Below are 11,904 nucleotides of genomic sequence, written 5' to 3' on the forward strand. Positions count from 1 at the left end.
CATGCTCATCTTAGACCACAGACGTGAAGCCTTATGGTATTGTGTTTCTCTAAAAATAAAAGGGAGGAATTCTGGTTTTACACTCCTAGAAAACAAAATTGCATTCCCACAATAGCCTTGTCCTTACACTTACAGTGTTGGTGCCTTGTTTCCTAGGACAACGTGAAACTGGTGCAAACCGAGGCAGCTTCCATCTGCAGAGGTGTCTGGGCTTGAGCAGAGTTGAAAGTCCTGTTATGTGTCAGTGATGTGGCCTGCAGCAAGAACTCAGCTGTACCACAGCTCTCAGAAGGAAGCAAAACATCTACAGTGCACCCAGTGTAATTGTGCAGAAGCACAGCATGCAAGCTGGAGCCTCCCTGAGCCTCTCAGCTCTGTCTTCCATCCTCTCTCTAGTGCAATTACAGGTGCTGTTATCACACATGCAAGTATCAATCTTTTTGTATAAGGTCAAATATAACACACATGCAATTGGAAATTAACTCATGTTGTATAAAATGAAGTCATTCCATTTCAGGTACATTGTATCCTAGCATTTAAGTAGCATGTCTTCTAGGATAAAATAAATCAAGAAAAAAAGTTTGCGCATAATAATTAAGCAGCAACCTTCCCAGGACAACCACACATGACTGAAGGTAAATTTGAGCAACTCTCATTTTTGCTGTAAAAATTTTGAAATGTTTTACCATCAGCTACAAAAACAGCAAAAAAAGAGAGAATATTTTTGAGCATGAGCAGTTATTTCTGTGCTACATGAAGCACAGAAATTATTCCAGTCCTGTGATCTAAGGCTCACACTAACTTATCTCTCTGCATAATCCAGAGAGCTGCAGCCTGCAGAACACAGCTCTTGAATGTTAATTTCTTTAAACACATCTCACTGGTCTTGTTCTTGGGGGAACCCTTGAGTTTAATTGTTCATCTGATGACATACTGCCATTGCTAAGCATCTGAACCAAGGAAGAATCTTTGTCTAAGGCTGAGTTTGTTTGCATGACAAGTGCAAGGAGGATGAGAGGGCAGAGACCGGAGAAGTCCAAACTGGAAAACACTAGATCTTTGTTGTTCCTTCACTGCTTTTACCCAGGCCTGACCCCACCTCTCAAGCTTTGTGAGCCTCATTTCACATCTGAATCAGCTGCTGAAGGAGTCAGGGCCAAAAACCTCATCTAAACATCGGTGATCAAAAAATCCTACTTTTCAGTCTCAGCACAGTAGCCTGTGCCGTAGTATCCAGCTTCATACCTCAGAGGAAATGCTGTGCCACTGTGCTCCCTCTCCTGCACAGCTTTTCTACCACTGCCTTGCAGCCTCTCACCCTTTCCTGGTACAGCCAATAAACTGGTGTAAATCCCTGCCTGAGGAGGTTTCTGCAGGACACCAGCAGGATGTAGGTGATGATTCTGCCATGAAACTGCTCCTTTCACATTTACAGACCCAGCTCCATCCTGTCCATCTGTTGACACATGGAGCTGTTTGGTCACAGCAGAGTCTGAATTCTGCAGAGCTGACACGCAGTGTGAATGCACCCAGAGGTAAGAGCTAGAAGAATAAACAATTCAGAAGCTAAAAAAAAGATACTGCTACCTGGAGGCCAGCAAGCGGAAAACCACATGGACTTTAGCTGATACTTGTAGCTGTCCTGGTATCTGAGTTTCCACAGTTCTCATCAGCTGTGTGCCTGCAATTCATGCTCAGCTCCATCTCTCTCTGCAGCAGCTGAGCAGCTCTGAGCACCTGCCCCTGCAAACCTTCATGCTCAGAGCTTCTTCACTTACAGGCTCGCTCTGGGGTTGGACTGTCCGCAAAGCCGCAGCTCTGCTTGGCTCTCACGGGGTGTGTTGCATACAAAGGGACCACGCAGAGAGGATCATCTCCTTTCCCTCTCTTCACAGACTCCAGAGCAAGTCACAGTTCCAGAGATACCAACAAAGATGTGACCTAGGTCACAGCCACCAGTGTCCACGGTATTCAGGACGCAGTCTTTGTGAGCTCCACTTACTGTGTTTCTTTAGCTTTTCTCCAGGCTGGTCAGGTCTCCAGCCAGAAGGAAAAATACTTCACAGCTTTTGTTACAGTTTCCATTCAAATAAGTTGGATGTCTCTTTCCTCCATGAGGGTAAAAGAGATCAGATTCGCATACCAGAGTCCACAGGGTTCTGTAACCAGCCTTATCCCTACTCTTTGTTCTATTTACTCCCAAAGCCATCCCAAATCCTTCTGCAGGAAGGAGCATGCAACAACCTGAGCATTCTGGAGTCAGAGTTTCAGCACAGGCTCCTGGGAAACTTCTAGAGCAGATGAGAGCATCTCTCCTTCCTCTCAATGAACACTGGCCTTCTTGCTGGTGTGTTCAGTCCATGATGAGGACAAATTTGGTTGGAATGTGCTAGATTGAGTTCATAGCCATGACTGCTGTTCAGCTGTTAGTCAGCACACCTCAGGAGACTTTTGGCATTATGGCATTTGTCTTCCCAAGCCACTGTTATCCCTGATGGATCCCTGCTTTCCTGTAGATGGCTGAACACCTGCCCACCAATATAAGGTTCTGAATAAATTCCTTGTTTTGTTTTTCTACACATGCAACTTTGTTTTACTATTAAACTGTCCTCTTCTCAACCCACAAGTTTTCTCATTTTTACCCTTCCAGTTCTCTGCTCAATCCCATCTTGGGAAGTAATTAATAAACAAGTGGCTGTCAGGGGGCTTAGTTGCTGGCCAGGGTCAAATCACCAGAACAGAAAAAAGTGCATGCATTTTTTGGTGGTACTTGTCTTTTTGGTTTGTTTTTATTTTGGTTTGTTTTTTTTTACTCATACCAGTATTAAACTAGTGTCTTCCTCAAAAAAACAAACAAACAAACAAACAACAAACAAACAAAATCCCTAAACAAAATTAAAAAAAAAAAAAAACCAAACCAAAAAACTAGCCAAAACCAACTAAAAGAAAAAGGTTCTAACAAATTTAGTGTTGTTGGCAAGAGTGATGCCCCTTGCTATTTCATCCATGGCCCAGTGGATTGACCTGTTTAGGAGCTAGGAGCTATCAGAGCTGGAGGTCAGGGCAATGCACAGCAATTGCTTCTTAGTGTTGTCCCCACTGCTGTTGGACACTTGCATCAGGAACAGGCTGCTAATCAGAAGCTCGATGGAAAAACAAAAGAAGAAAATTCATGGCAGGAGCAACAATGTAATGATATTGGCCTGTGTTATCCAAGAGTTGGAAGTCTTCCAGAAGGACAGAGCCAGTCAGGGGATTGATCTTCAGATTTCTTGTCACGAGGTGACACTGCAAACTCATAGCAGAGAAAGTATCACAATGACCTTTCTTCATCCACTCTTGGAAGAAATGGGGGGAAAGGAGTGAATGTCATAGGGGTTTGGTTTTGGGGCAACAAGTGGCAGGGAGCAGCTTAGGAAAATGTTCATCTTTTATTAGGAAAACAAGAAGCCCCAAATCTATAGGTTTCCAATTATATATCCACACATGCCAGTTGCTCTTGTGTGACTTTTTTGCATGATGTAAACTGATGATTTCTCTGAGTTTTTCCTCTAAAAAATAGGTAGGCAAAGATTCTTATTATGAAAATCTCATAACTGAAACTGCTCAGAGCAATGTGCATCAAACTGTGCTTTTTACTGACAAGGAAAGTTGAGGACAGGAGGTTGTTCTGGAGCAGACTGCAGATCCAAGTGGCTGCTTGGTGCTTCTGACCAGTGAGATGCAGGCCAAGCCACATGCCTTCAACAAGGCATATCAGATTTGGATATCATCCAGATTAAAAAAGGCAGTGGGGAAGACAAGGAGCACCTTTGAAGTGAGAGAAATTGTGCACTTCAGAAAATTAACTGAGTTTACTTCTGTGAGGGTTTTTTGGTGTTTCATGCTTTCACTGCAGCACTCTCACTAGTGATAACATGGGCTTCAGCAGTGACTGTGTCATCAAGGTAATAACTGGACCTGCTCTCTGCAGCAGGGAGAGCAGGCAATGTTGTGTGCCTTAACCTGAAGACTTTTGGCATGGTCTCCTACAACCTTCCTGTGGACAAGATGGAAAAGTAAGGGTGAGATAAGTGCACAGTGACTTTGATGTACAACTACAGAGCTGGAAATACCTTTATGATGGATGTTGAATTTCTGAATGCCTCAATTTGCTTCATCCAAAAATGCCTTAGAATTAAATATTCAGATTCAACATTTAGAAAGACCTTTGAGTGTTCCCTGAAGCCTACCAACAATAAAAAAATGCACAAAAAAATTAAAAATCCCCACAATGAATCAAGTACTGTTTTGGCTCAGTTTAAACTCTCTGTCTGCCCTTAAAGATGTGTTGTTATTGGCCTGACACATAAGATAGAGATTAAAGAATAGATAGCATATTTTAGAACTGTTGCCTTGGTTTTACATCTAACACACATGAGGAAGAACATTGGCAAGTCTGTGTAGTCTCATGCACCAAGATATGAATAACCAGATAAAAGAATATATGGAGGCATATCAATAAATGTATTCCCATGCAAATGTAAGAGAAAGAGTATTTTCAGTCCACTTTTGAAGTAGAGAAAATGTTGGAGGTGAAAAGAAGATAATTTCTCCCCCACATTCACCCAGATGCTTAATTGTTCTGTATGTCAACTCATGATGCAGCAGCAAAATATTGTTCTCATGTAGCACCTGGCATTATGCTGGTAAATGCAGTCCTGGGTGAATTACTCTCTATGTTACAGGCATTCCTAATAATGCTCTGAAGAACTGTACAGCCTGAGACTTGAGACAAATGAAATTGCCATGTAAATCTAGAATATTGGAGTTATTTTAATTGGATCTGCTTTCATTCCTTCTTCAAATCTAGCCCTTACCTCACCCTTATTTACAGAAATAAAAGAAATATTGTAGTAGTTTCCACAGGAAAACAAATCTAGCACAATGGAAAGCACTCAACTGATTTGAATCATTTGAGCTTTACATGCACTGTCAGGACCCACCTCATTAACAAGTGTACTTGTACTGAACATTTCACTCAACTTTGAGTCCAGGCAACTTGGTACAGCCAGGAGCCATCACTAATCTGGGTCAAAATTGCCCAAGTGCCACAAAGAAGTTGCTCTGGTCCTTCCCTGCTAGGGCCTGCCAGGCTGAGATTGAAGCAGTAACATCATCACTGCAGATGGGGGTATCCAGCATGAGAGAAAAGAAAGCAGGAGCGTCTCTTTAGTAGCTCCTTTCAACCATCCCAGCCACAGGTTTCACTTCTCTCAGGGACAGCGAGGCTCAGCATCGCACCCTGGAACCACAGGATCACAAACAGACTTTGGAGGTTTGCCCATTTGCAGATAACCTGTTCTTGAACTCTCTTGGAGGAGGAAAGAGAGCGCACCTCACACCAGGAGAGGAAACTACTCCAAGTCTCAGCATGGTATCTGTGTCAAGCAAATGAAAGGCTATCACCAGATCTTCTAACAAAGCTGTTTCCCCTGCAGTTTCTTTTCTCCTACAGACACAGTTTGCCTCAGCTGCAGGTCCAGTGAAGGCCCAGCCACAGATGGTAAAAATAACAAAGTCCCTCATTAGTTCTTTCTGTTGGAGTCTGAAATACAGACTGTGTGCCCTTGCTTTTAATGTTTAGTTCTAAGATTCAAGAGAACACTGAATTTCATATAATATGAAATTCATGAGCATGTTTTCATAGTGATACATGAAAACTAATGCTAAAGTTAGATAAGAAAGGTAGGTGTGTAGATTAGAAAGTTTCTTAAATCACTGGGTGAAAAAAGTAGTTTAGAGAACAGGAGACAATATGGAGGATTTAGGGTGTTGTCTCTTGTCCTTCTTCTTTCTTCTTCATGTCCTTCTCCTAGAGGTTTTTGGGTAGTAGTTAGTAATTGGATAGAAAATGTCACAGTGCATCACAGAGGTGATGGGTCATTGGGTCATTAAGAAAAATAATATACATGTCTATTGTTAATTGGATAAAAATAGGTATAAAGATAAAATAACTGCGTAGTTCAGGGCCATTTTGTGTATCAGACATGAAGTGTGCCACAAGGCCTTGCTTATACCATCAGAAGAAAGAAATGTACCAAATTGCAAAGATTAACCTTGTAACCAGCCTGAAGAAACCTGTTAACTTTTGTAAGGATCCTGCAATAAACACGAGAAACAAGATTTTAACGAGCTCGGGAGTTTACTTCAAATAATGAAGATTGAGATAAGTGGAACTCCCCACGAGGGAGGATCCCAGGAGAATTCAGCCCAGAGGAGGCTGGGAGACTATAGAAAGCTGTATTCACAGAGAATTGAGCCCAGAGAAGGCTGAGAGACTAAAGAAAAGATATATCCACAGAGAACAGAGCCCAAAGGAGGCAAAGAAGAGAGAGACAGAGGTAACACTTTCTTCATAGTCTTTCCCTGTCGTTTGTGTACTCTGCCACATTGTGACTAATTACTGACTGTAAAATAATGTACATATGCTAGGCAATGTTTGGGCCTTTTCTTACTGCTTCTAACTGTCTAATTTTTAAATCTTTAATAACGTGAATTTAACATATGACTTTCTTTGCTTTTTTTTTCCTATCACCTTCTTTATGTAGTATGTAGTATGTTCACACTAATGGTACAAAGTGAGCAAGGTGTAGGTGGAGCTTCTTGTGAGAAACAAGCTATTACTTCTAACTTTCCATTACCAAAACAGAGATCAGAAAGTTTCAAGTCTTCCCCTGCCACACATGCTTATTTGCAAGGCAGAAAATCTGTGACCACAGGTTCTTTAAGTTTTACTCAGTGTATCTGTCCATCAGAGGTTATGAAAAATCCACCCCCATATTTTCAGTGTGTGAGCTCTCCAGAGAGCTCTGTTCTATCTATCCTAAGTTAGCAATACCTTGCTAGGTAGGCACCTCTTAATCTTCAGCGTGTTTACTCACACAATAGCACTTCTAATGTGGGTAGGATTAGAGTTAGAAAACTACATGCAATTACCTGCTCAATAGAAAACAGGATGTCTGAAATATGGAAGAAGGCTGAATTTAGGTTAGGCTACAGAGTGTAACATCTTAATCCAGGGACCCTTTTCTTTCATGCAGTGGGCTTAATGCAAGCCATAGCAGTGGCTTTGGGACCTTCTGCATAGTGAAATGTGTCACTTTGGAAAGGGCTTAGATTAAGAAGGAGAGGCTAAAAAGCTTTAATCCAAAAAAGACAACCCTTTCACTCAAAAGAAACATGAGTAGGAAGAAAAGCCTTTTAGTCTGGTGAAACTACCATGGTTTTTTCACAAGTAGGCTTTATGCAAGTCCTGTGCAGAATCATGAGTGAGTGCCTGTGGATAGGATGGATAGAGTCAGCTCTTAAGGGTGTGCAACAGTTCCCATTATAAAAGTCTGTTTTCCTCAGTTTATAATATTATCGAATTTATGAGTTTGGGCCAGAATTTTCTGCAGTAAACATCCTCAGCCCAATTTTTTTTAAATTTAATTTTTCATTTAGATTAATAATTCAATACCATCTTACTCATACCATAAAGTGTGGATAATCTTTCATCTGAAAACCTGTAGCTGTGACGTATCTGAGATTTGATAGTTAATGTTTTGCAGTGTTTGCCTTTCTGATAGTGCTGAGTCCCCACAAAGGCCTGGCCAGAATTAATCAGGGCACAAAGACTTCATAAGTGTACAATTCATATATGCAGTGCACTATTCACTGAATTTTTCTTCCCAAAGAAGATAGTCATGTATGTTCCTTTCTTCACAAAAGAACATCCAGAATGAAAGCACATGTATAGTCCAGTGCTGCTATAATATTTTATACCCAGATATGTGGATGTTGACCCAGATCCTAGGAATCTTGGCAAAAGCAATTATAGAATTTTGAAACAGAAAGATTACTAAAGACAGGAAGTTACCTGTATAAATTAAAATTCAAGCCAATTCTAAGTCTTGAAGTAGGAGCAAAATGAAAACAAAGGGCTAGGCCTGCCATTTCAGGAAAGGGATATGGAGCGAGAGTGACACAGCACTAGGTGAGTAACAGGACAGAGAACAAGACCCGTTCCATTTCCCAAGTCAGGGGGATTTAGGATTGCTGGATTTGTCATGAGCCTCTGGGGTTCAGAGGAATAGTCCCACAGAAGTATCTCAAGAGGAAACCTGTAACCATGACCATCAAACCAAATCCCAAATACTCATGAAGAGCAGCAAGGAAACTGAGGAAGAGTGACAAACAAGTGTTCCCATTTAGTCCATATGCCCCATGCAGAACGAGCTTGCTTTAGGAACTTGCTTATAAAGTCTGTTCCTGGTAGGTCACATAAGCCTGAAAGAGAAGTCTGTGTGCCAGAAAGATGACAAGAGTGAGGAGCTGGTAAAAAACATAGTCTAACTTTACCTGCCCTGTGTGGGTCAGTAGCTGTCCTGGGAGCCTGTGGCACTGAGATCCTTGGGTTCCACTTTACAGAGGTATTCTACATAGAGACACTTTTCTAAACAATTGGGTCAAAACCAGCAGAACCAGTGGTTGAAGCAGAAAGTCATGGACCAGCCTTTCTTTCTGCTTTTTTGTGTGGTGTAACAACACCATGACCAGTGGCAATTACTTCGAGCTGGCCCCTTTTAGCTATTGATGAGAAAGAGCACTGCACAGTTTCAGTACTGGAATTACATGTGTCCAAAGTCCACGTGAAAACCTTCATTTCATTACATATTTAGTATCTCCTTTACTGTCTGGGAGGCCTCAAATCTGCCAGTGAGTGAGCCCCTTGAGAAGGGAGACATTGTAAGGATGCTTTTTCTACAGAGAAGTTCTATGGTTGTTCTTGCTTCTGGGACATATATAAATCAAATTTTTTCTTTAGAAAAACCAGATGCTATGGATAGGTTTCTTTCCATTTTATTTTGTCCTGCATCACTGAACCACATGAAATTACAGCCACTGTTGGGAATTATCACAGAAGCTATAATATGTCTGCATTGATGAAAACCTCTTTGTTTGGGTTTTGTTTGTTTTTTTTTAACCTGCCTTGATGTACCAAACTCTTTTCTTATGACCAGAACAAGAATGACCACATCAATGACTAGACACAGCAAGAGGCAGAGACAAACCTGTTACAGTCTGATTTCGGATATTTTGATATTTCCTGTGCCTCAGACATTTCTTATGCTTTTTCCCTCACAGCCACTCTCTCATCAGCAGTACATCTGAAGAACACAGACAAAAGTAAGATTTCCACCTAATACAGTCAGTAGTTTGACTGTTAGTTAAAAGAAGCTTCTGCACAGCCACATCCACGTTTTATTAAATATTTGAGAAATTATAAACATACTAAGGGGTACCACCTAGGCATGCAGGTTTATATGGGTGCCTGTGTAGGTAGTAGAGTTTCTAAGCAGCGTAAGTTCTGTTTTTAAAAAAAGTGATTTTAATTTTTTTTTTTTTTTTTAAAAGCAATGTGGAATGTAAATCAGCCATCAAAGCAAAGAGAACATTTTCTTTTTGCGCCGAGAAGCAGCACAGTAAGCACTTCACAAAACTAGATTGGGGTTGCTATTAGCTCTTTGTGGTAATGCAACTGCGTGACTGAAAGCCACAAAAAGTCCTGTAGCAGAAAGCTACACTGCCCTGAATATATATTTTAAATTAACATGAATATCAAGTTTGCAGAGTGAAAGTGGTCTTGCTGCAGCAAAAAGGTGCTTGGTTATTATAAATGGAAGTGCTGATCATGTATCTAAGCAAGTAACTCTACCACTCAGGTAAGTCAGGTGGCTGTTTTAGTATTTTGGAGACAGGGAACAAAGGACAGAAACCTAGGATATCCTGTCAGGCCTGACAGTAATTGCCAGAGAGGCAGGAGCAAATTGCAATAATAGAGGGCTCTTTCTAGCACAGGTTCTCACTGACGCAAGTATCCAATGGACAAATTGGCCTGACAAGTTCTCCAAGCTCCCCCAGGCTATGTGATTTTTCTTCTAATTATACTGAATTTTCCAGAGTATGCATATGGAAGAGGATTGGTAGTTCCCAAGCCTAAGGAGAATGTGCCAGGTGTCCATGACATCTGCTCCATTCCTTGTGGTCTCTTGAAGTACCTGGGAGGCCTTCAGTTTTCAGGACATGGGCTCAGAACTCCACTCTTGATAAAGCCTGAGCACCACTTCACTGCAAAACCATCAACACCACAAGTAAGAAACCATATATTGTTACCATTTTATAGAAGGACTGGGGGAGGCTATGCAATTTTCACGTTTTCAGTGCTAAAGAAAGAATATTTTTTTCTACTAGCTCAGAATAAGAAAAATCTCTCTGATATGAAACACAAGAAGAAACTCCAACCCCATTTGAGCTTTGCTGTAGGGTTTATCAGTCACAAATCAACCCCATAAGAGAGGCAAGGCAAAGAAGGTACAGGAAACCCAGCTCTGCAAAATGACACAGGGTGGAAGCTTCCCGGCTTCAAGAAACTAATAATCCACCAGAATAATGGGGTGCCATGGCACAGAAGTGAAGAGAGAACCATGAGTCTGGTTGCTGAAGATGTACTGCATAACAGGAATCTGGCACAAGCCAGGCTGTATGGAAGACCCATGTGAGACAGAGACAAGACCAGGACTGAATATTAAGTGCAGAAGCCACTTGTGCCTGGAGTGAGAGGAGCACAAGTGCAATGGGAAAACCAGACTGTTCTTTGGAACTGCTCTTCCAAAGATAAACATGTTCCAGGATGACTGGATGATATGACAGAAAGAGCTGAAGTCCTCTGGAATTTAATTGTCTTCATTTGGCATTAGGACAACAGACTTTAGGGAGGAGTAAAAACCTATGAGAACTCAGTACCAAACTTAAAAAATTTGCAACATATCTTATGAACTAAATATTAAACTTCTGAAAACTAAATACCAAATAAATATCACTGAGGACATGGAGTATACACACAGCTTTTCTGCAAGCACTTAAAAAGTAGTTCTAAGACTAGACCTTTGTAAGGTCTTTTTGGTTCAGTGCTGAAAATATGACAAGATTTTTCTTATGGTACTTAAAAGGAAACGGTGTCACCACTCCTCAGTGAGTTCTGCTCACAGCACCACTGCATGGGAGCCTTGAAATCTCATTCAGACACATAATTCTAAGAGCCAGTGGAAACTTTTGTCCTCATCAGTGGTTTAGATACTTCTTCTTTAGAATTAAAAGGAATTTCTGAAGAACTAATGATGTAAGAATGCAACCACCAGCCTTTATTGCATTATAAGTGGAGATTTTAGTTACCATTAAAAAGGGTTTTTGTAGTGCCCAGCTTGGCAAAACAGCCATAAGGCTATGAGGTATCTATCAAGGTTTTCAGACATCCATACATCTGCCTTCATCTGTATTTCTCGCAGTAATGACATTGCAAACACAGTAACACTACCGGAGTCAGATTTAGCTCCTGTTCACAACAGATTAAAAGGTCAGAATTTCAATGACAGGAATATCTACTATAAAAGGGAGCTAATAACAAATATAAAGTTGGTTTTTTAAAGTACACATTGCTATTTGTAGGATCATAAAATGGGCTGTGTGTCACTCATAGCTACCACTGATCAGGACATCCTTGGTCCAGAGGACTGCATTTCAAGTGCACATAATGCCAGGGCTTCATATGAACTTTGTCAGCATCCAGATTTTTATTCAAAATCAAATTTGGATTTTGCTTCAGTTGGATTATTCTTCGGGTAATAATCAGCCTGGAGAGAACCCTACTTATCTCTCTGCAAAAGGATTTAAAAATCTACAAGTTCTAGCCTGACCAACAGTGCAAAAGATCTGGCTGGAACAATCTCAGAGATTTGGAACTGTCTGGTGTCAAATCCTCAGGATAAGATTACAAATGCTCACAATGCACCTGGTGTAACAAGCAGGCTTGTTGGCCCTTGC

Source organism: Poecile atricapillus, chromosome 1 (assembly GCF_030490865.1).
Source record: "Poecile atricapillus isolate bPoeAtr1 chromosome 1, bPoeAtr1.hap1, whole genome shotgun sequence".
Classification (NCBI taxonomy): Eukaryota; Metazoa; Chordata; class Aves; order Passeriformes; family Paridae; genus Poecile; species Poecile atricapillus.